Source organism: Mytilus edulis, chromosome 13 (assembly GCF_963676685.1).
Source record: "Mytilus edulis chromosome 13, xbMytEdul2.2, whole genome shotgun sequence".
NCBI lineage: Eukaryota > Metazoa > Mollusca > Bivalvia > Mytilida > Mytilidae > Mytilus > Mytilus edulis.
The window spans coordinates 33,381,500-33,403,885 of record NC_092356.1 but is presented as its reverse complement, the minus strand read 5'-3'; the positions used below and the strand labels follow the sequence as shown (position 1 = coordinate 33,403,885).

General features: G+C 31.4%; 1 protein-coding gene and 1 long non-coding RNA gene across 2 annotated transcripts in view; both read right to left on the bottom strand.

Moving 5' to 3' along the window:
* The window catches only part of LOC139500902 (uncharacterized), a 336,961-nt gene that overhangs the window by 33,359 nt on the left and 281,216 nt on the right, over nucleotides 1-22,386 (bottom strand). The gene's annotated exons all lie outside the window — the stretch shown is intronic.
* LOC139500907 (uncharacterized) overlaps nucleotides 18,060-22,386 on the bottom strand; it is a 49,559-nt gene continuing 45,232 nt past the window's right edge. The window contains exon 5 of the long non-coding RNA XR_011658402.1: nucleotides 18,060-18,134. This is a non-coding gene — a long non-coding RNA (uncharacterized lncRNA). The remainder of the gene's footprint in view (nucleotides 18,135-22,386) is intronic.

Genomic DNA, 22,386 nt, shown 5'->3' with positions numbered 1-22,386 from the left:
AAAATTCTAACATTTTTTTTAATTATTTTTATTGAAACGATACACAATTATTTTTTTTTGATATATTTTGAGGAATTGTGCAGCCAATTAAATAAAAAAACCAAATGTCTATAATAGATATGCAATAGCTTTATGGAACGCGCGTCTGGCACAAATATAACATTTCAATCCTGGTATATATGATGAGTTTACTTATATAATCTTCATTTAATTTTGGGGCAATATACAAGTCAGTTAAACTGAAATAGTCTAAAGTGCACATATTGTATCGGTCTGATAATTTGTACTACTAAAAAAATGTAGAAATATATTGCACCAGATCGAAAATGATATTACTCTTAATTAAGGCTTGCTTGAATTGTGTCATCTTTTTTCCTGTAAACTATATTGTCCTAAACAAATACAGGGAAACCTCTCCAATGTGACAATTTCTATCCCCCTTAACTAATAACAGCAATACAATATCTTAAATCTAAAGTCATTATTTGTTATTTCTTTCAATTGTAAACTTTTCATATAATACAAAAATCAAATTGTCACAAATTAATATATCTGTGCACGAAAATAAAAAAATAAAAATATATAAATTACATCATTGCATGGAAACCAGCATCAGATGGGGCAAACAGTTGTTTGTGGATTCAAATTATTTACAAATACTCCAGAGCCGTCAAACCATTAAAGATATTTTCGTCAAGCGTTTCAATTTGATTAGAACTTAGCCACCCGTAAAATAATATTTTTTAAACATATGTCTGCATAAAATATTTTGTATCACTCATTCCATACATATTTACAGTAGAAAAATTGAAGTATAGTATATCTGTTTGAAAACCAATTACAGGTATTACTGACAGATCCTTCATGTTGATTTTTTAAATAAATTTCTTCAGATTATTTGTAAAGTTTATTCTCATTGTTATTTTGTAACGTCACTGTTTCAGGGTGACAGAGGAACGTGTTTTATTTCGACACTTAAATCGTGTGGTGTTTAAATATATATACAATGTACTTACAACCAGGTGGTTGTCTTTGCTTAGTTGAAACATAAAAAAATCGATAGTGCTTTTCCTATTCATCAAGGTTTTATCTAAATTTGATTAAGAATGCTGTCGTCTTTAATCCTGTAAACTACCTTGTCCTAATCAGATATAGGCAAACCTCTCCATTTACAAATTCAGATTCCTTACTGTATACCAGTAATTCAATAACATAAATCAAAAGTCCTTATTTGTTATTTCTTGCATATATTTCTAATTTTACTTGTAATACTAAATACAATTGACACAAATTAATATATCTTTGAAAACAAATTGCAATTTATGACAATCAATAGGATCAATTTAAACGACGTTTGTTTATTTTCATCTAAATGGTGGTCTTTAAACTTTCAACAAACTAAATCGATCCATATTTTAAAAGTTCGATGGAAAATATTTTTAAAAAGATAAGAACATTGATTATATATGTTGCTTTTTCAAAATCTTGTGTTACTTGAAAAACAATTAATAAAAGGAGAGGGTGATATAATACAAGATCAAACCAGTAACATTTTTTTTCCGAAAAATTAGTGTATTCGTCATTGCAGTTATTGACCAACAGAAGTATATCTGTTTATAAACTGGTTGATATATATTGACATCATACTGGCAGATTTTCATAATATGATATAAAGTTTTTATTCATTTATAGCTAATATAAACGGAAGAAAAGTGACATTGGAAACTTTTACTATCATTTTCAAAGTGCTTTATAGGAACTCTCGTTTTGATTTGAATATTTATATGAACTCTCGTTTTAAATTGAATATTTCCCATTTTAGTTTTAGTTGAACATTCTTGTTTTAAATGTTCCTGTTTTCTTAAATATAATGTTTCTTATTTCAAATATCCAAAGAGATTATAGATTTACTATTTTACAACTTAATCCGATGGCTGTCAAAAGTGAGAAACTGACACTCAACTTCAAAAGAAGCAATTATCGCTATTTTATAAAGTTAAGCCGGAGGACAATGATCAGCTTATTATTACATAAGATTGGACAATAATATATATTTCTATGAGAACCTTTTGATATAACCGGAAGAAAAGTGACATTGGGAACTTTTACTATAATTTTCAAAGTGCTTTATAGGAACTCTCGTTTTGATTTGAATATTTATATGAACTCTCGTTTTAAATTGAATATTTCCCATTTTAGTTTTAGTTGAATATTCTTGTTTTAAATGTTCCTGTTTTCTTAAATATAATGTTTCTTATTTCAAATATCCAAAGAGATTATAGATTTACTATTTTACAACTTAATCCGATGGCTGTCAAAAGTGAGAAACTGACACTCAACTTCAAAAGAAGCAATTATCGCTATTTTATAAAGTTAAGCCGGAGGACAATGATCAGCTTATTATTACATAAGATTGGACAATAATATATATTTCTATGAGAACCTTTTGATATAACCGGAAGAAAAGTGACATTGGGAACTTTTACTATAATTTTCAAAGTGCTTTATAGGAACTCTCGTTTTGATTTGAATATTTATATGAACTCTCGTTTTAAATTGAATATTTCCCATTTTAGTTTTAGTTGAATATTCTTGTTTTAAATGTTCCTGTTTTCTTAAATATAATGTTTCTTATTTCAAATATCCAAAGAGATTATAGATTTACTATTTTACAACTTAATCCGATGGCTGTCAAAAGTGAGAAACTGACACTCAACTTCAAAAGAAGCAATTATCGCTATTTTATAAAGTTAAGCCGGAGGACAATGATCAGCTTATTATTACATAAGATTGGACAATAATATATATTTCTATGAGAACCTTTTGATATAACCGGAAGAAAAGTGACATTGGGAACTTTTACTATAATTTTCAAAGTGCTTTATAGGAACTCTCGTTTTGATTTGAATGTTTATATGAACTCTCGTTTTAAATTGAATATTTCCCATTTTAGTTTTAGTTGAATATTCTTGTTTTAAATGTTCCTGTTTTCTTAAATATAATGTTTCTTATTTCAAATATCCAAAGAGATTATAGATTTACTATTTTACAACTTAATCCGATGGCTGTCAAATGTGAGAAACTGACACTCAACTTCAAAAGAAGCAATTATCGCTATTTTATAAAGTTAAGCCGGAGGACAATGATCAGCTTATTATTACATAAGATTGGACAATAATATATATTTCTATGAGAACCTTTTGATATAACCGGAAGAAAAGTGACATTGGGAACTTTTACTATAATTTTAAAAGTGCTTTATAGGAACTCTCGTTTTGATTTGAATATTTATATGAACTCTCGTTTTAAATTGAATATTTCCCATTTTAGTTTTAGTTGAATATTCTTGTTTTAAATGTTCCTGTTTTCTTAAATATAATGTTTCTTATTTCAAATATCCAAAGAGATTATAGATTTACTATTTTACAACTTAATCCGATGGCTGTCAAAGGTGAGAAACTGACACTCAACTTCAAAAGAAGCAATTATCGCTATTTTATAAAGTTAAGCCGGAGGACAATGATCAGCTTATTATTACATAAGATTGGACAATAATATATATTTCTATGAGAACCTTTTGATAATGTTTTAATACCCTTATCTTTGACTTAATTTGTGTTTTGTAAGCTGTTGCTTGGGCAGTCTTCCCCTAGCTTTCAAACTGTAAACTTGTGAATAAATTTGTATATATTTTATACGGTCTTGCGTTTAAAGCAGCCAAAGTGTCGATTATAGACCTACAGACTTTAATGTAACCCGTGCCGAAGTTCACGGACTGATGCCGGAATTCACGGGGTTATAATTGGGAAGGATCCCACGATTACCGTAACCTTTGCAGCCAAGCGAGTGTTTTACTAATGAACTAGTCCCAGTATACGAAAATTTGAAAATGGAATTACCGAAGTTGGAACTTTTTAACGCGTTCGAAACAGAAAATGCAGACGTTTGGATAAAGAGATACGAACTAATGTGTGAATTTTCAAAGTGGGATGATGTACAAGCCACAAGAGCATTCACGTGTTTCATAGACAATTATGCTTTAGCATGGTATATGCTACTTGACGACGAAGACAGGAACAGCAAAGATAAACTATTCCGTAAGTTCAAGGACCGTTTTGGTAGAAATTGTATGCAAAAAGTAGGATTTTGGAAGGAAGCGGTCAATCTGAAACAAAAAGACGAGGAAACCGTTTCACAGTTCATATCTAGGGTTGAGAGCCTATGTTTTCTAGCAGGTCAAACCGTATTTATGGAGCGTTTTATATATCAAGGACTTAGACCAGAATTTGTTGTTCCGTTTGTAACCGCAACTGGTCTCAAACAAAAGTTTACCATAAGTGAGGCTATCAATGCTGCATTGCTAGCAGACATGACAGTTCAGTTGAAGTCGAAACCGGGACCAGACCAAGTCACCAGTGCTATAAGGACAATCCTACACCACAGATCCAACTCAGAAGTGATGGTAAGTGTGATACATACTGTCATAGTTACGAACATTTTGAGAATGCACAATTTTACGTCCCCCCCTGTCAATGTAAGTTTAAATTATGTTTATAGACAACAGAAACGCCACCCAAATAAAAGGCTTCAGAGAAACAAATTCAATTTTTATCCAAGTAGTGCTAAGTCCAACCTATCCCATAATTCAATCAAAAACAGGTTTATGAATTCTAGAAACAGCCCCCCTAATCAGATTATTGTAAATTGTTTTGTAAATACAGGCTGTTCAAAAGCCGATTGTAAAATAAATGTAAGAATAGGTTCTATTTTTGGTATTCATTTTCACATTTGGAATCTATCGTATTAAGAAAACTTCTAAGATTAGTTAACATCAACGTTGTTCTAAATATGTCTGAAATATTTGCGAATAACAGTAATAAAACTTCATTATTCTACTAAGAATATTCACTTTTTTTTCTGAGATACTAGTGTAGATACTATTCTGTACGCTATCCGGAAGTCGCGATTTTCGAAGCGAGAACTTTTTGGATCACATTTTAAATTTGATGGATATACTGAATTAAACGGTAAGTTGATCATCTGTACATTGCTTAATGATTAATTCAGCTGGCATCGATATTCTCAAATGGTTTAGAATTAAATTCCGCACATTCATTATTCGTATCTTTGCCTTAATCAAGAGATTTTCAAGTGCATCCCTAAGAAAAATCAGTCGGCGAACCTAAAAACAATCTTTTTACCCTCGTAGTGTATAAAAATGCATCTATTTACACACATTCGATGCCGTACTGTAGCCTATAATTGATCACAGTTCCTTCACTTTGTTTAAGATGTAGAGCTGTCTCTTTGACACTAAACTGTACACCACTTTGTCAAGCGGGGGGTTATAGTGATAACGAATTCCGTCTTTCCGTTCGTCCGATGGACCGGTATAATATGTTTCGCCGGTTTTGTAAGCGCATCTCTTCATAAACCACTTAATATACATTGGGGGTTCCGGCCATTTTTAAATGGAGAGGGAGTCCAATCCAGGAGAAAAGGGGATTCTAAATGTATGTTCCCATACAAATGCATTGATAGTTAAAAAAGGGTTTCAAACTGCCGGATCCCCTTTTTTTGAATCCGTCACTGATATAACTATTAATTAATCTAATTCGGTTTCCTTATCATCAGTGGCGCAGCTATGTCATTTTTACGTGTACGCCCGAACCTTGGCAGGGGATCCGAGGACCCAAAACGGGTCCATGTCAAACAATTGCTGGAAGTGTGTTACAGTTAGGGAGCTAATCGTCGGAAGCCAACGAGTTATCAAGAATGGATACCATTCATGTTATTAAAAACTCATCAGTAGCAACATACTTAGATTCTAAATGGTTTATATTAGTTATGTTAAATTATCCATTTTGTTCATTTAAAATATAATGGTAATTGGATTTACATAAAATGTCAAAACCAGTAACTTTAACATATTTAAAAAGAGCCGTGGGGTAAAGCACGCAACCAAAAAAAAAATACAGATTTTGTGTCTAAATTTCGTAAATGAACATTAATAATAAATCTTCAGATATGTTCAGATATTTTTTCTTGCTCTGGAATATTAGTGTCGGTCCAAGTTTCGTGACAAACTATGAAGGTTTATGCATTTTTAATTTAAAAATAAAGTCATACAATCTGTCAGTATCATATTGAAAAATGAATAAACTAATTTACTTTCATTAAAACTTTGCTTCAAAAAAAAATATTAAAAAAGTGCTTGCATTCTGCTAAATTTTCATTTAATTCGGTTTGACAAAGAATTTGTTGTGTAAAAAACGTTAACCACAGACTATAACTATTAGTACCTGTTAATTTTGTCCGTAAAACACGGGAAAATTTACTGCATAAACAATATTATGCTCTCAGTCAGTTTACTCATTTGAAAACAAAGAGTTTCTGTTAACTTCCGTAAAATTTCACAAAGGTTTGGCAAAGTTATTGTTATTTAAACATACTGAACCTAAATATTGACACCGTCGACGAAATTAAGGATTGCTATGTCTTCCTTTGGCGTCATAAATATGTCACAGGCTCGACAAAACTGTAAACCACAAAACGAATCTCCGAAGATGATGAAATGCTTTAAACAAAAGGGAAATGAGTTTAGAACTCACAGTTGACAGAAAATAAACAAATATATAATATGATACCATTTTGCTGAAAAGTAAATTTGATCCGCAATTACAAGCCAATGACGAAAAAATTATAAAGCTGATGTGCTTCTAACAAGTTCTCTTTATTTTCTTTTGGTTAAAAATAATTTTTTTTCAAAATTCAAGTGTACACCCGGGCGTTTTGACGTAAACGTAGCTACGCGCATGATCATAAATGATAATGACTGTATTGTGCACCGTCTACTTCGAATTTTAGTAAAAATCTTTTATGGGGTTACTTTATATAAGATACGGACTTGAACATTACATTATATGGCGGCATCCATCAGGTATTTCCAACACCTCCTAAACCAATCATTAAAGTTTTCTGAAATTGCTCCATTTCTACTCGATTAATGCATTATGGACTTTCTATTTCTGTAAACTTACCAAAATTATATCACATGAATTATCCCCCTACGCAAAGCTGTCTTTATCCATTTTTTGTTATTTTAAAAGAGACAAGCTTGATTTATGTTATCATCAATTGGTCAACGGCGGACGATGTAAATAATCTTTAAAAATGTAATAGCTAATTCTAGTGCAACAACGTTTGTAACGTTCATTTTGATTGGATAACGTCACTTATCTACATGGCATCGATTGGCAATTGATGTTATGGGACGTACGCGCAAGCGCAGACGGTATATGACAGATTTTAAATTCATGTTTTAACGTTGTTTTCTGTCAGTTTCATTAGAATGGAGATAACAATATTGTATGTTAAGCTCCGACGGCATCAATTGGGGATTTGATGGTCGCAAATACACGTTTACTGTCTCCGCTAACGCGTCGCCAGTAAACTTAATTTGCGACCATCAAATCCCCAATTGATGCCGTCGGAGCTTAAAACACAATACAGTTACCTCCTAAACAGATACTTGTAACGATACACTATTACAAAGTCCACAAGCGAATCGTGTATTACTTTTTAGGCATTTGATTTTAAATAAGACTGACGGAACAAAAATACAATTATTTTGCCGTCTAAAAAATTCATCAGAAATATATTTGTATTGTCTGATGAAAGTAATTACACGGTTATAGTTCCCTGGATAGTTCATAATATCACATATACACGTATATATACCTTCACATTGCTGTTGTTTTTTCTTCAAAATCACGACTGTTCATACAGTCAAAGAATCTGAAATCGCTTCTAGAATACAGTCAGTTCTAGACTGGTCGTACAGTAATTTATTTTGGGATCCTCAAGGAAAACATATTTTTTATGGGAAATACGAATATTCTACTTAAATACGAAAAGAATATTGAAACAGTATATATTTAACTGTAAACTGATGCAAATATTTGCAATACAAGATTATTTGCTTTGTACTACGAGAGCAAAATTGTCCATCGATTTCACTTTTTTCTACCAAGTTGATGTGATGCACACGTATATTTTATATTCTAATGCATGTTTTTGTTACAGTTACTCATATTTATGATGCTATATATACCTTGAAGATGTTCAAAGCACTTTGTAGATATAGGAGTAAACAAATGATGAGAAAAGTTACCGTAGGCAAAACCGTCCTGTTAGCCAGTTGGAAATCATCGCTTCGAAAATCGCGACTTCCGGATAGCGTACAGAATAGTATCTACACTGTGGAAATGATTTGTTCATCTCTGCTCAAGTAAACTACCTTGTTTTAAACATATACAGGATGAACTTTCCTGTGACTAAGTTTTTATCACCTTAAAGTATCATAAAATCAATCATTATGTACTGTTTTTTTTTGTGTTGGTAAAAATGGTCCGGGTTTTGCATGGAATAGAATGATGTATTTGATCTTTTACAACTGACTTCATTTGTTTTGTATGATGTGTTCATAAAAGACATAAAATAGGAAAAAACAAAGGATATGGAATATCTATCCATAACACAAAATCAGTACATGTGATTTGAATACAAACAAAATGATGTTACAGACCATATTACTACAGCTTCGTCGTAATCAGTGTTATGGTTATATGGTTAAACTAAATCGGGTAATGTTATTTTTGATGTTTCTGTTATGGTGTCGGTTTGATAATGTGTTATGTGTTATCGTTTGTAGTCCAAATAAAATTGCCTTTCAATACCAACATTGTCATGACAATTGTTTGGACAAGTATTGGGAAAATATCTATAAATGTTCGAGATTGCATGTTAAATACGTAAGCGCGTCACTGTTTGACATATCCATGATATCCGGTGGTGTCTGTCGTTGGTTGAATATGTTCGTTGTTGTTTTGCGGTTTGCATTTTGTGAAGACTATTGTTTTATATGTTTGTGCATTTCTCTGTGATGAATGTTCTTGCGTGAGTTTGTGCTGTATTTCTGTCACGTAGTATTTTCTTTTTAGCGATTTGTTTTAACATTGTCATAAAGCGGGAGGTTTGGCGAACCATTAAATCAGGTTCAACCCACCATTTTTCTTAAAATGTCCTGTACCAAGTCAGGAATATGGCAGTTTATTATCAAATAGTTCGTTTCTATGTATGTTGGCGTTTGTTCCTGTTGTTCCTTTGTTTTCCTCTAATAGTTGATGTTTATTCCTCGGTTTTAGTTTGTAACCCGGATTTGTTTTCTCTCAATCGATTTATGAATTTTGAACATCGGTATATTACTCTTGCGTTTATGTACAATAAATATCAACTAGTTTACAAACGAATATATTAGACTTCCGTTGGCCAGTTTATTGCCAATATTAATTTCTTTGCATTTACGAATGTTTGCATTAATATAATATGTTCTATTCATCAATGTAAATATTTACCTTGGAAAATAGGAAAAAATGGAAGAAAGGTATATCTGTGAAAACTGAATGAAATATTGCATGCATCCTAACATATATTCATAATTCAATGCATATCTTTCATGAATGACTATGACATTAAAATTCCAAAAACTACCTAACTCCGAGAAAAATTCAGCACTGGTAAGTCACGTTTCAAAAGACTCAATCAAAAGCTCAAACACATCAAACGAATTTTAAACAACTGTCATATTTCTGCGTTAGTCCGGACATTTCCTTATGAAGAAAATAATTATTTAAACCTGGTTTTTATTTAAATCAAGCTGAACCTCTCACTAGTATGACAATAGCATGCAATTCCAATATATTTACAACAATGGTCGAATAAAACAAACAGACATAAAAGGTAAAAATGTCAAAATAGGGATAAGTAGTCAATATTGTGTGATAATTTAATTACTATTAAAACTAAAGTGACATTAAGACACGGAACATAGGAAAATAACACAACGCGGAATGTCAAAGTACAGAGCCACGCCAAAACAATATTACGAAATATGGAATATGGACAAGTGGACAGAACTACCTATTATTTCGTAAACATACAAAAAAAACAAGCAGAAGTTGTTTAGTGATACGTCAGTAGCATCAGACGTCAGTGTAAAAAAAAAACCAATACTCCTTAAACTTGAAACTGTAAATCGACGAAGTTAAGAGAGGACCCCTTAGGCCATGTTATTATGGGGACCTCAATATCGTCTAAGACAAAGAGGTTTAAATCTATTTTAAAAAGGACCAAAATATCGGTCTCCGTCTAAAATAGATTGGAAACAGTGTAGTCAGGTCACAAAATACGCTCTCTCCTCGTTTTGTAAAAATTGGTGTAAACGGGAAAATTATGATAAAAAAATCTCTTGATTCTTATCTAAATAAATGTATGAAGGTTGTGGATATTTGAATATCACATTTTGAGAATAATTCAGAACTAAATAATAGAGAAAATAATACAAAAAAGAAGATGTGGTTTGATTGACAATGACACAACTCGCCAAAAGAAACTAAATGACACAGAAATTAAAATTTTTAGGTCACCTTACGGCCTTCAACAATGAGCAAAGTCCATACCGCATAGTCAGCTGTAAAACGCCTATTTTTCGAAAAAAAATCAATGCCGTAAATACTACACGGACGTTCTTAAGCATGAAATTTTACATTCATCTACATTCAAGTCCGTACGCTTCACAGAGATTCGTATATTAAACAAATATGTCATAGCGACATCACAGCTGAAGGCCCCTTCTGAACATTAGAAGTTCCATACTATGTATTGGTTACATAAACTTTACAAAAAACAGTAAACTATCGTTTCATCTCGGCCTCTAGTATGTGTTCTACAACTGATCTTTCAGTGTTTTTAACTAGTTCCTTAACTATCAAATAACTAATCATAAACTTTTGAAATAAAAGATATGAAAATAATGCAATTAACTTTTTTAGGAATGTCAAATATTCTCTAGAAGCTTTAGATAAATTACTTGCTTTTGATGGTCCTTTTGATTCTGATGACAGTTTTGACTTTTTTACTCTTTACACTACACTTCCACACAATCTTATCAAATAAAAGATTTCTTATTTAATTAAATGGTCGTTTGGTAAATCTGAATGCAATTATATTTGCTGCAATTAATTTAAAGCCTTCTTCTCTAATGGGAAAGGTGAATATGCTAGATATACTTACTAGAGGTGTGATGAGATGATTAAAGCTGTTAATTTTCTACTTGATAATATTTATGTACGCTTCAACAACAAAGTTTATCGACAGATTGTATGTATTCTTATGGGCACTAATTGCGCCCCTTTCATAGCGGACTTGTTTTTGTACTGTTATGAATCACTGTTTATGACCAAACTCAGTAAAGACCCGTCTCACTTGCATTTAATTTAAAATTCAACAAAACACTTACCGTCATCTTGATGATATTTTTTCGTTAAATAATCAAGAAATTTCTTAACATACTGCCGAAATTTACCTAAAGGAACTTGCCTTAGATAAATCAAATTTATACGGCAATAAAAGAGGGACGAAAGATACCAAAGGGACAGTCAAACTCATAAATCTAAAACAAACTGACAACGCCATGGCTAAAAATGAAAAAGACAAACAGAAAAACAATAGTACACATGACACAACATAGAAAACTAAAGAATAAACAACACGAACCCTGCTACTGGGCGGATGATGTCCTTGGGGACAAAATGTCCACCAGCAGAGACATCGACCCAGTGGTAATAAAAGAGGGACAAAAGATACCAAAGGGACAGTCAAACTCATAAATCTAAATATTTTAGTTTTACACGGGAAACTCCACACTAAAATTTACACAAAAGGGACGATTGTTCGTTTCCTATTGTTTCTTTTTCTTTTTGGATGTTGATGTTCCTTTGGCACCATCTTACGGTTTTAATATTTCACAACTAGTTCACTATGCCTGTGGCTGTTGTGACGTTTTAGATTTTAACCAACGTAATCTATGTATTTACTGGTAAATTATTAAGTCGTGGATTAATCTACCTTTATTAAGTTTTACAAAATTCTTCCAAAGATATAAAGATTTAGTTTTGAAGTTTTTTTGTACCAGTCCTGTAGAAAATTTATTTCAAACGGATAGGCACATCCTCATTTTACGGAGATGTTGTTTACCGTGCCCGGAAATTTTGAAAACGATCCTGGTAAATTATCAATCCTTTAAATAAACTTATTCCAAATGGTTAACTTTCAAATACTGTGATAAGAGTTTTGAATATTGTTTTTATTGGTATTTATATTCATTTTGTTATCAGTTAAATAAAAGCAAACTAAAACAATATTGTTATATACATGTACACTTGCATGGATCTACAATCTTTGGATTCCTGTATCTTGGCATTGCACAAAGACATGTTTTTCTCTGACTGTTCATAACGTATTTACACAAAATCCATTGGATGTTGGATGTGTACTGATTGATACATTAGTCTTAGATGCATGATTATTTTTATTAGTTATTATTGGCTTTTAACTAGCTGTCAAAAACTGCGAGTACTCTCAAATCTGTACACTTGTTAATTGTATTTCTATTTGTATCCATCTGATGTGTTAACCCTTTATGAGCTGATTATAATGTTCATTCTTATTCTGTACTGTTTCACCACTGTCCCCGGTTATGAGGAGGATTGGAATCCCACTAACATGTTTAACCCAGCCAAATTCTGTATTTAGTTGCCTGTCCCAAGTCAGGAGCCTGTAATTCAGTGGTTGTAGTTTGTTGCTATGTTACATACTGTTTTTCGTTCAATTTTTTGTACATTAATTAGGTCGTTAGTTTTCTCGTTTGAATTATTTTATATTTGTGAGTTCGGGTCCTTTTATAACTGATCATGATGTACCGGCTTTACTCACTGTTGAAGGCCGTGCGATGACCTATAGCTGTTAATGTATGTGTCATTTCGTCTCTTGTGAATAATTGTCTCATTTAGAATCATACTAAATCTTCTTTTTTGTATAAACCGTACAAGTTCTTAATTTACAAAGACAAATAAAAGAACACTTCAACACGTAATCAACTTTTTTTCATACATTTTTTACACAACCTTGGTTCATCAACTTTTTGCTCAGACACTGTTGACGTTTTATAAAGTCTGAGTAGAGGATGAAATTTTTTGAAATCTGAATGAGTTGGGAAATTTATATCCCATATGCAGGTTAATTTGGTTGATTGCTACTTAGTTGGGGGAAATTGATAAATTCAAAATTAAAATTGTCTTATTTGCCATACATTATATTAAATAACATCTTAAATATCTGCCAAAAAATTAGATTTTTATACAGTTTCTCATCTTTCTCAATGCTGAATATGAATACAAAAAAAATGAAAAAAAAAATTGAGCTGTTCAATTTTTTTTAATTCAGTTGACCATATTAACCCCATACAATCCTACACTCATATACCAAATTTGGCTCAACAGTTTCTTTTGTGTTTCTAATGAATTTATCTTGGGAAGTAATATTGCTTTGAAAATGATTTGTCTTTCGTATTCAATAGTTACTTCCCACAAGTTTTTCAAATGTATTACTGTTTTAGAAATACATTTGTACGATGCAAAGTTGAGATTCAAGTTTTATAAACACTTTCGCTCTAAATGTTGAATTATATTTCATCGTTCTATCTTGAAATTTCTTATGCATGTTTTATATTACTTTGTATCTGGTTAATTATTCTAAAGAAGGAGACAATAAAGGCACTTGGAAGTAGTTCGAATAAAATAATGTGTTTGTTCAGAAAATGTGAAAACTATTCGAGGACGTATAGCGCCCAAGTGATAATTGTTTTCCTCTTTAAGGAGGTTTGGTCTCAATTTAAAATGATACTATCATATGTGTCAAGTACACCATCTTGTCCTAAACAGATACAGGACAAATAAAGGAAACAGTAGTATACCGCTGTTCATTGACAAATGTCTTATCATCTTAAATTATCATAAAATTCCAATAAAATCAATCATAATGTACTTGGTTTGTCTATTCTGAATGATTAAATAAAGGGTCATAAGATACTTTCATAAAATATCATAAACATATCTCAATTCGCTTTATGTTATTTTTGTCTGATATGAGTGCTAAAAGACCCAGGATTTTAATCCTTTTGACGAATGTCAGCACATAAGTCAAGGGTCGTCGTGTTTTGCTCTATATAATAAATTTTCAGTGTATTGTTTTTTCGTTTCCCTTTTGAACTTTTTGTACATTTGTCATGTCGGGACCTTTTATAGCTTATTATTCGACATTGGTTTTGTTCACTGTTGAATACCATGCGGTGACTTATAGTTGCTAACTTATATATTTGTCTAAATTTCCTTTTAAATAGTGGTTCTGTACCTAATATTTGTCATAACATAGATCAAGGCAACATTTTCATTGACTAAATTCATGCCACATTAAAATATAATCAATTCAATAACATAAACCTAAACTATAAAAGAGAAGATGTGGTACGATCGCAAATGAGACAACTATCCACAAAAGACCAAAATGACACAGACATTAACAACTATAGGTCACCGTACGGCCTTCAACAATGAGCAAAGCCCATACCGCATAGTCAGCTATAATAGGTCCCGATAAGACAATGTAAAACAATTCAAACGAGAAAAAACTAACGGCCTTATTTATGTAAAAAGTAAAAAAAAAATGAACGAAAAACAAATATGTAACACATAAACAAATGACAACCAGTGAATTACAGGCTCCTGACTTGGGACAGGCACATATATATATACAATGTGGCGGGGTTAAACATCTTAGTGGGATCCCAACCCTCCCCTAACCTTGGACAGTGGTATAACAGTACAACATAAGAACGAACTATAAAAATCAGTTGAAAAAGGCTTAACTCATCAGATGGACAAACATACAAGTGGACGTGGCCGGGTACTTATACATACAAAAAGACGCAATGAACAGATCTGAGAGTACTCGCAGTTATCTGACAGCTAGTTCAAAGCCACTAACAACTAATAAAAAATCATGCATCTAAGACTAAACTATCAATCCGTACACATCCAACATCCAATGGATTTAGGGTAAAGACGTCATAAACAGCCAGAGAAAAACATGACCTTGTGCAATGCCAAGTTACAGGTATCGACAGATTGTAGATCCATGAATATGTATATGTATATAACGCAGTAGTAATATTTAGTTACTTTTAATTTACTGATAACAAAATCAATATTTATACCAATAAAAACAATAGTCAATGATCTTATTACATTGTTGAATAGGTAACCTTTTAGAATAAGTTTATTTCAAGAAGCGACAAGTTTACATGGATCATTTCTAAATTTCCGGGCACGGTTAACAACATTTCCGTAAAAATGAGGATGTGCTATCCCGTTTGAAATAAGTTACAACCAAACTTCAAAACCAAATCTTTATATCTATGGAAAAATTTAGTAAAGGTTTTAAGTAATTTATGGTAACGATATCCCTGGTGTAATAATTTACCAGTAATACATAGGTTGCGTTCTTTAAAATCAAAAACGTCACAACAGACACGGGCATAGCGTACAAGTTGTGAAATATAAACACCGTAAAATGGTGCCAAAGGAACATCACCATCTAAATCTCTAAACGTCCTCATTACTATGTTATTTCTTAAAATGATACCAAATCAAATTAAAGCGAAATTCATTCCTTTCTCTAAGGAGCGCAGGCGGTTTTTAGAAAGGAGAAAAGAAAAGTCAAATACAAAGCATCATAAAGTACTATATTTTGATAGTGCTCAAAATGAGAATTATTTATTAAATTCTCCATTATTATAGTTTAATCTCAATTATACTGAACAGTTTGTCATTCTTCTCCAGTTAACTAATGTAATATGAAAAGTCACATGGTAACCGCTCTATTAACAAAATGCAGATGACATTGCGCTATCTGATCTATCAAATAGCATCATTTAAACGACATCTTATTTTTTTGAAAACAGTAGACTTTATATGATATACTAAATAAATTAAACAGTATTTAAATCTTTCGGAAAATAGCATTATTTGAAAAAAATAAAACACTGATAATTTATATTGCATACTTAAAAACTTATTTTACTTTAAAAACAATGAATTAAATAATAGGGGTAGTATAATACAAAAGCAATCCAGCAATACATAGAAATTTTGAAATTTGATTGGTCTGTAGGGACCTACAATAAAGCATAATTTATTTCATCATTACATTTGGCATATTCGTAAATGCAAACAGATTAACACTGGCAATAAGTTGGCCAACGGAAGTCTAATATAACGGTTTGTAAACTAGTTGATATATTGCAAATAACGGCAATAGTAGTATATGGCTTTCAAACGTCCTAAATCGATTGAGAGAAAACAGATCCGGGTTACAAACTGAAGCCGAGGGGAGCACATCAACTATAAAAGGAGAAAAACGGAACAACGGAAACATATTGACAGATTTTCATAATACAATACATACTAGTTATTTTCCAATTATTTTACATTTTTATTATAAGACAAAAACATCTTCAATGTCTGCCCTTAAATCTATAAAAATCAATGTTGTTCTTAGAAAATTTTACCGCAATATTAATGATTAATTTTAATACAAATAATGTGATTACCATATTTTACAGCAGTGCTGCAGATCATACGTGTGGTCTTCTACCGTGTTTGATTTATTGTGTCCTTTAAGCAGGTCCAAAGTCAGAGGCCATGGCGTACAGTAGCCTAAATTATGGTTGTGTGCATGCAGACAATAGCCCCCGAAGGGTGCTGGCACAACGTTTTCAGTTTAGTTACCTTAGTTGTCATTTTGAACCTCATACATTACTTTACGCAATATTTTATATTTTACATAACAATTTCCTTTAATTTATTTTATCAAAATATTTTTGGGAAGTGATATTGGTCTGATAATTTTCCGCCTTTCTCATTCAGTAGTAAGAACCGACAACTTTGCCAAACGAAATACTGTTTTAGAGCAGAAATTGAACAATTTTAATTTTTTGCTTTATATCATTATATATCAATATTTATTAATGCATGTTTCATATTAACATAAAATCTAGACAATTAACGAAAGATACGACCCATTACAAAAAGAAATATGTTCACTAAATTCACTGTTGTATCGATTTTCTAACATATTTTATTATTATTATTTGAAACGATACACAATTATTATTTCATTTTTATATATTTTGAGGAATTGTGCAGCCAATTAGAAAAAAAAAAGCAAAACCAAATGGCTATAATAGATATGGAACGCGCGTCTGGCGCAAATATAAAATTTCAATCCTAGTATATATGATGAGTTTCTTTATATAATCTTCATTTAATTTTGGGGCAATATACAAATCAGTTAAACTGAAATAGTCTAACGTGCACATATTGTATCGGTCTGATATATATGTACTACTAACAAAATGTAGAAATTTATCACATATTTGTTATGAATACCTTAGGTTTTGCATATGCAATAACCTCAATATTGCCCGGGGCAAACAATAGTATATTGATAGTGTGCCCTGATTCCAAATGACGTGACCTCATTGCGTCCTTAACTTCACGTTTGTGATAAAATGTTTCAGATTTTACCTTTTATGTTTCATTAAATTGTTATAATTGACCTTTTTTTTCTTTTCTGCAGAACTTAAATATGTGATAAAAAGATTACATTAACATGTCTTTTCCCTATTGGCCCGGGTATCAACCCTCGACCCATATCGGGATAATACCAGGGCCAATATGGAAAAGGGCATGTTATAATCTCTACATATTGCACTAGATAGAAAATGATATTACTCTTAATTAAGGCTTGCTTGAATTGTGTCATCTTTTTTCCTGTAAACTATATTGTCCTAAACAAATACAGGGAAATCTCTCCAATGTGACAATTTCTATCCCCCTTAACTAATAACAGCAATACAATATCATAAATCTAAAGTCATTATTTGTTATTTCTTTAAATTGTACACTTTTCATATAATACAAAAATCAAATTGACACAAATTAATATATCTGTGCACGAAAATGAAAAATAGATAGATTACATCATTGCATGGAAAACCAGCATCAGATGGGGCAAACAGTTGTTTGTGGATTCAAATTACTTACAATTTCGTCAGAGCCGTCAAACCATTAAATAGATTTACGTCAAGCGTTTCAATTTGATTGCCATGCAGCCACCTGTAAAATAATATTTTTTCAAAATATGTCTGCATAAAATATTTTGTATTCCTCAATCCATACATATAAACAGTAGAGAAAATTAAAGGTATTACTGACAGATCCTTCATGTTGATTTGTTAAATAAATTTCTTCAGACTATTTGTAAAGTTTATTCTCATTGTTGTTTTGTAACGTCACTGTTTGAGGGAGGCAGAGGAACGTGTTTTACCTAGACACTCAAATCGTGTGCTGTTCAAATATACATACAATGTACTTACAACCAGGTGGTTGTATTTGGTTAGTTGAAACATAAAAAGATCGATAATGCTTTTCCTATTCATCAAGGTTTTATCTAAATTTGATTAAGAATGCTGTCGTCTTTAATCCTGTAAACTACCTTGTCCTAATCAGATATAGGCAAACCTCTCCATTTACAAATTCAGACCCCTTACCTTATACCAGCAATTCAATAACATAAATCAAAAGTCCTTATTTGTTCATGTTGTTATTTCTTGCATATATTTTTAATTTTACTTATATTATTAATTCGTATATTTTAACAAATTTGATTCGTTTAGGGATAATCACATGTTAAACTATATTTTCGAAGGTAGAAAGAAAACGGCGGATAGCAAAAGCATATTGACCGGCAAAAAGCATATTGCACGGTTATTTTTAGAATATCTAAAAACCGATATACTTTGTGAAGTCATGTAATGAATTGCAGGATATTGTTTAACGTTTTGAAACAAATGATATCTGTGATCGATTATTTGACGGAAAAAAATCTTCAAATGCATAAGATGTCCAAAAAAAAGTAAATGAAATAACAACTAATATGTTGTTATTGTCAAGGAGACAATGTTATATCTATAAAATTCCAACAAACCTAAATGACGATTTTCATACAAACATGGTCGGAAATTAATAATATAACAAATATAGCCTTTGTATGAGGTCAATACAGGATATATCGACCCAAAGAAGTATATCGACCTCGGACTTCGTCCTCAGTCCATATACTTCTTTCAGGTCAATATATCCTTGTATCGACCTCATGCAAAGGCTATATTTGTATAGTAATACTAAATACAATTGACACAAATTAATATATCTTTGAAAACAAATTGCAATTTATGACAATCAATAGGATCAATTTAAACGACGTTTGTTTATTTTCATCAACATGGTGGTCTTTAAACTTTCAACAAACTAAATCGATCCATATTTTAAAAGCTCGATGGAAAATATTTTTAAAAAGATAAGAACATTGATTATATATGTTGCTTTTTCAAAATCTTGTGTTACTTTTAATAATTTTTTAACAATTAATAAAAGGAGAGGGTGATATAATACAATATCAAACCAGTAACATTTTTTTCCGAAAAATTAGTGTATTCGTCATTGCAGTTATTGACCAACAGAAGTATATCTGTTTATAAACTGGTTGATATATATTGACAACATACTGGCAGATTTTCATAATATGATATAAAGTTTTCATTCATTTATGGCTTCCATTATTATCATTAGACGAAAACATCTTCAACATCTGCCCTTAAGTATATAGAAATCGATGTTGTTCTTAGATAGTATTACCGCATTATCAATGATGAACTTGAATACAAATAATTCAATGACCATCTTGTACAACAGTGTTGAAAGATTTGAAGTGATGTCTTCTGACTTGTATCATTTGTCCCTCCATTTAATGAGTTCCATATTTAGTGACCATTACGTTAAGTATTACGTTGTTGTGTGCATGCAGACAAATAAATAACCGCCGAATAATGCCGACAGTTTCAGTTCAGTTACCTAAGTTGTCCATTTCAACCTCATCTATTACTTTACGGTATATAGCATTTTGCATAACCATTTACTTTTAATTTATTTTACTAAAATATTTTTGGTAAAGTGATATTGGTCTGATAATTTTCTACCTTTCTCGTTAAGTATCAGGTAAAGACAACTTGGTCAAATTAAATACCGTTTTACTGCTGACAATAATTAGTTATCAAATGTACCAGGATTATAATTTATAATTAGAAAAATATTCAACGAGTGACCAAACAACCCGTTAGTTCACAAATGCGCGTAGCGTTTACGTTAATTATCAGTGTTGTGCGATCACGAGTTCAATATTTCTTGATACTTGAATTCATTGATAAGTTATTCTTTTTTTTACATTGACAATGGGCTTTTGAATTGAAAACAATGTAGGAACCCCATTGTTGTATGACGTTATGGGAGTGAAATAGTTGTGTTTATTTCACATGTGAAATTATCGGTTTTTATTTTACAGGGAAATCACTGTTATTCATTGCAAACAATGTAATAAATATCTACATTACAACACAAGGTTATAGTTCATGTATGACGTAGATGATTAATGTAACAAATAATATGTTGATGTTTGGCTAAAAAATCAAGTCTTCAGAAAGTTAAATCACCTTATTGATCACACATTTGAATACAAACAAAATGTTCTTAAGACCATATTTACTATAGCTTCGTCGTAACCAGTGTTGACATAATAATACGCATACTAATGCGGTGTAGCATATACGTTAATTATCAGTGTTGGTCAATCACGAGCTCAATATTTCCTAATACTTGAATTACTTGATCACTTATTCTTTTTATGACATTGACAATGGGCTTTTTAATTGAAATAATGTAGAAACCCCATTGTTGTATGACGTTAGGGGAGTGAAATAGTTGTGTTTATTTCACATGTGAAATTATCGGTTTTTATTTCACTGGGAAATCACGCTTATTCATTGCAAACAATGTAATAAATGTCTACATTACAACACAAGGTTATAGTTCATGTATGACGTAGATGATTAATGTAACAAATAATATGTTGATGTTTGGCTAAAAAATCAAGTCTTCAGAAAGTTAAATCTCACAATCGATCACAAATTTGAATACAAACGAATTTATCTTATTTACTACAGCTTCGTCGTAACAAGTGTTGACATAAAAATACAAGGTTATAGTTTTGACTTAAATGATTAATGCACCAAATAACATGTTGATGTTCGGCTAAAACAATCTAGTCTTCAGACAGTTTAATCACATAATTTATTACAAATTTACTACAGCTTCGTCATAACAAGTGTTGACATAACAATACAAGGTTATAGTTTTGACTTAAATGATTAATGCACCAAATAACATGTTGATGTTCGGCTAAAACAATCTAGTCTTCAGACAGTTTAATCACATAATTTATTACAAATTTACTACAGCTTCGTCGTCACCAGTGTTGACATAATGATACGCATTTTTATCCCTCGATATCAAAACTCCCATTTCAACATCTCAATCTCGAGCGAAGATATGGTTAAACTCAATGGGGTTATGTCTAGGCAGACACCAGGGATGAAATGATGCCGGCAGAAATATCAGTCCATAATGTTTATTTCGTTTATCTAAATTGTTCGTATTAACCATATGAAAGTATCGAGCCATGCTCTATTTTTTACACAATGGTTTCCTTTGTATTTTTATAATAGGATTTTTGGGGAGTAATATTGGTCTAAAAAAGGTTTCCCTTTCATGTTCAGTAAGAATTGACCAAAGCGTTGTTCATTGGGATACAAGTTATGACCAATTATGTTTTGACTTTTGTAACAGATCAGAGTCGGATTTTATCGAAATATACAACTGCTATAACGATGTGTATAATCACCTTTAATATGTTATAAAAAGTTATATCTTGGTTATTACCATAAAAAAAAAAGAAGGAGGTCAGAGAGAAAAGTACTTGGATTAATCTCATCATTTAAGATATCAAACCACTAATTCATAGCCCCATTGCTTTTTATGTTAAATTCTGCAATTTCAAGCATTTATGGCTACTTTGTCTTAAGTTCAAATAAAGTGGCAGTTATTTCATGTCAAAACTGTACCTTATCCTGACTTGTGCTGAAAGAATCAACATACCTTTAATTGCATATTAGAGCGTACTGGTTCCCAACAGTTTGATAGTACAAAAACAGGAACTTCTGATCTGAACAACAGGCCAAATGTGCCCTCCTATTAACATTTCATATACTTCTTTATTATTCAAGTAAAACTTTTAACGAGGGTTCTGCAGTACTCCCAAGTGCCCAAGCTTTTATTTGATACAAACACTACCAAAATATTCCCACTATTGACAAAGAAACAGCTATGCGTAGGAACTATTTTGTTTAAAATATGTACTACTTTCTTGTATGTTCTTTCCGACCGGGCCTGAATTAGTGGTTCTATACCTTAAAGA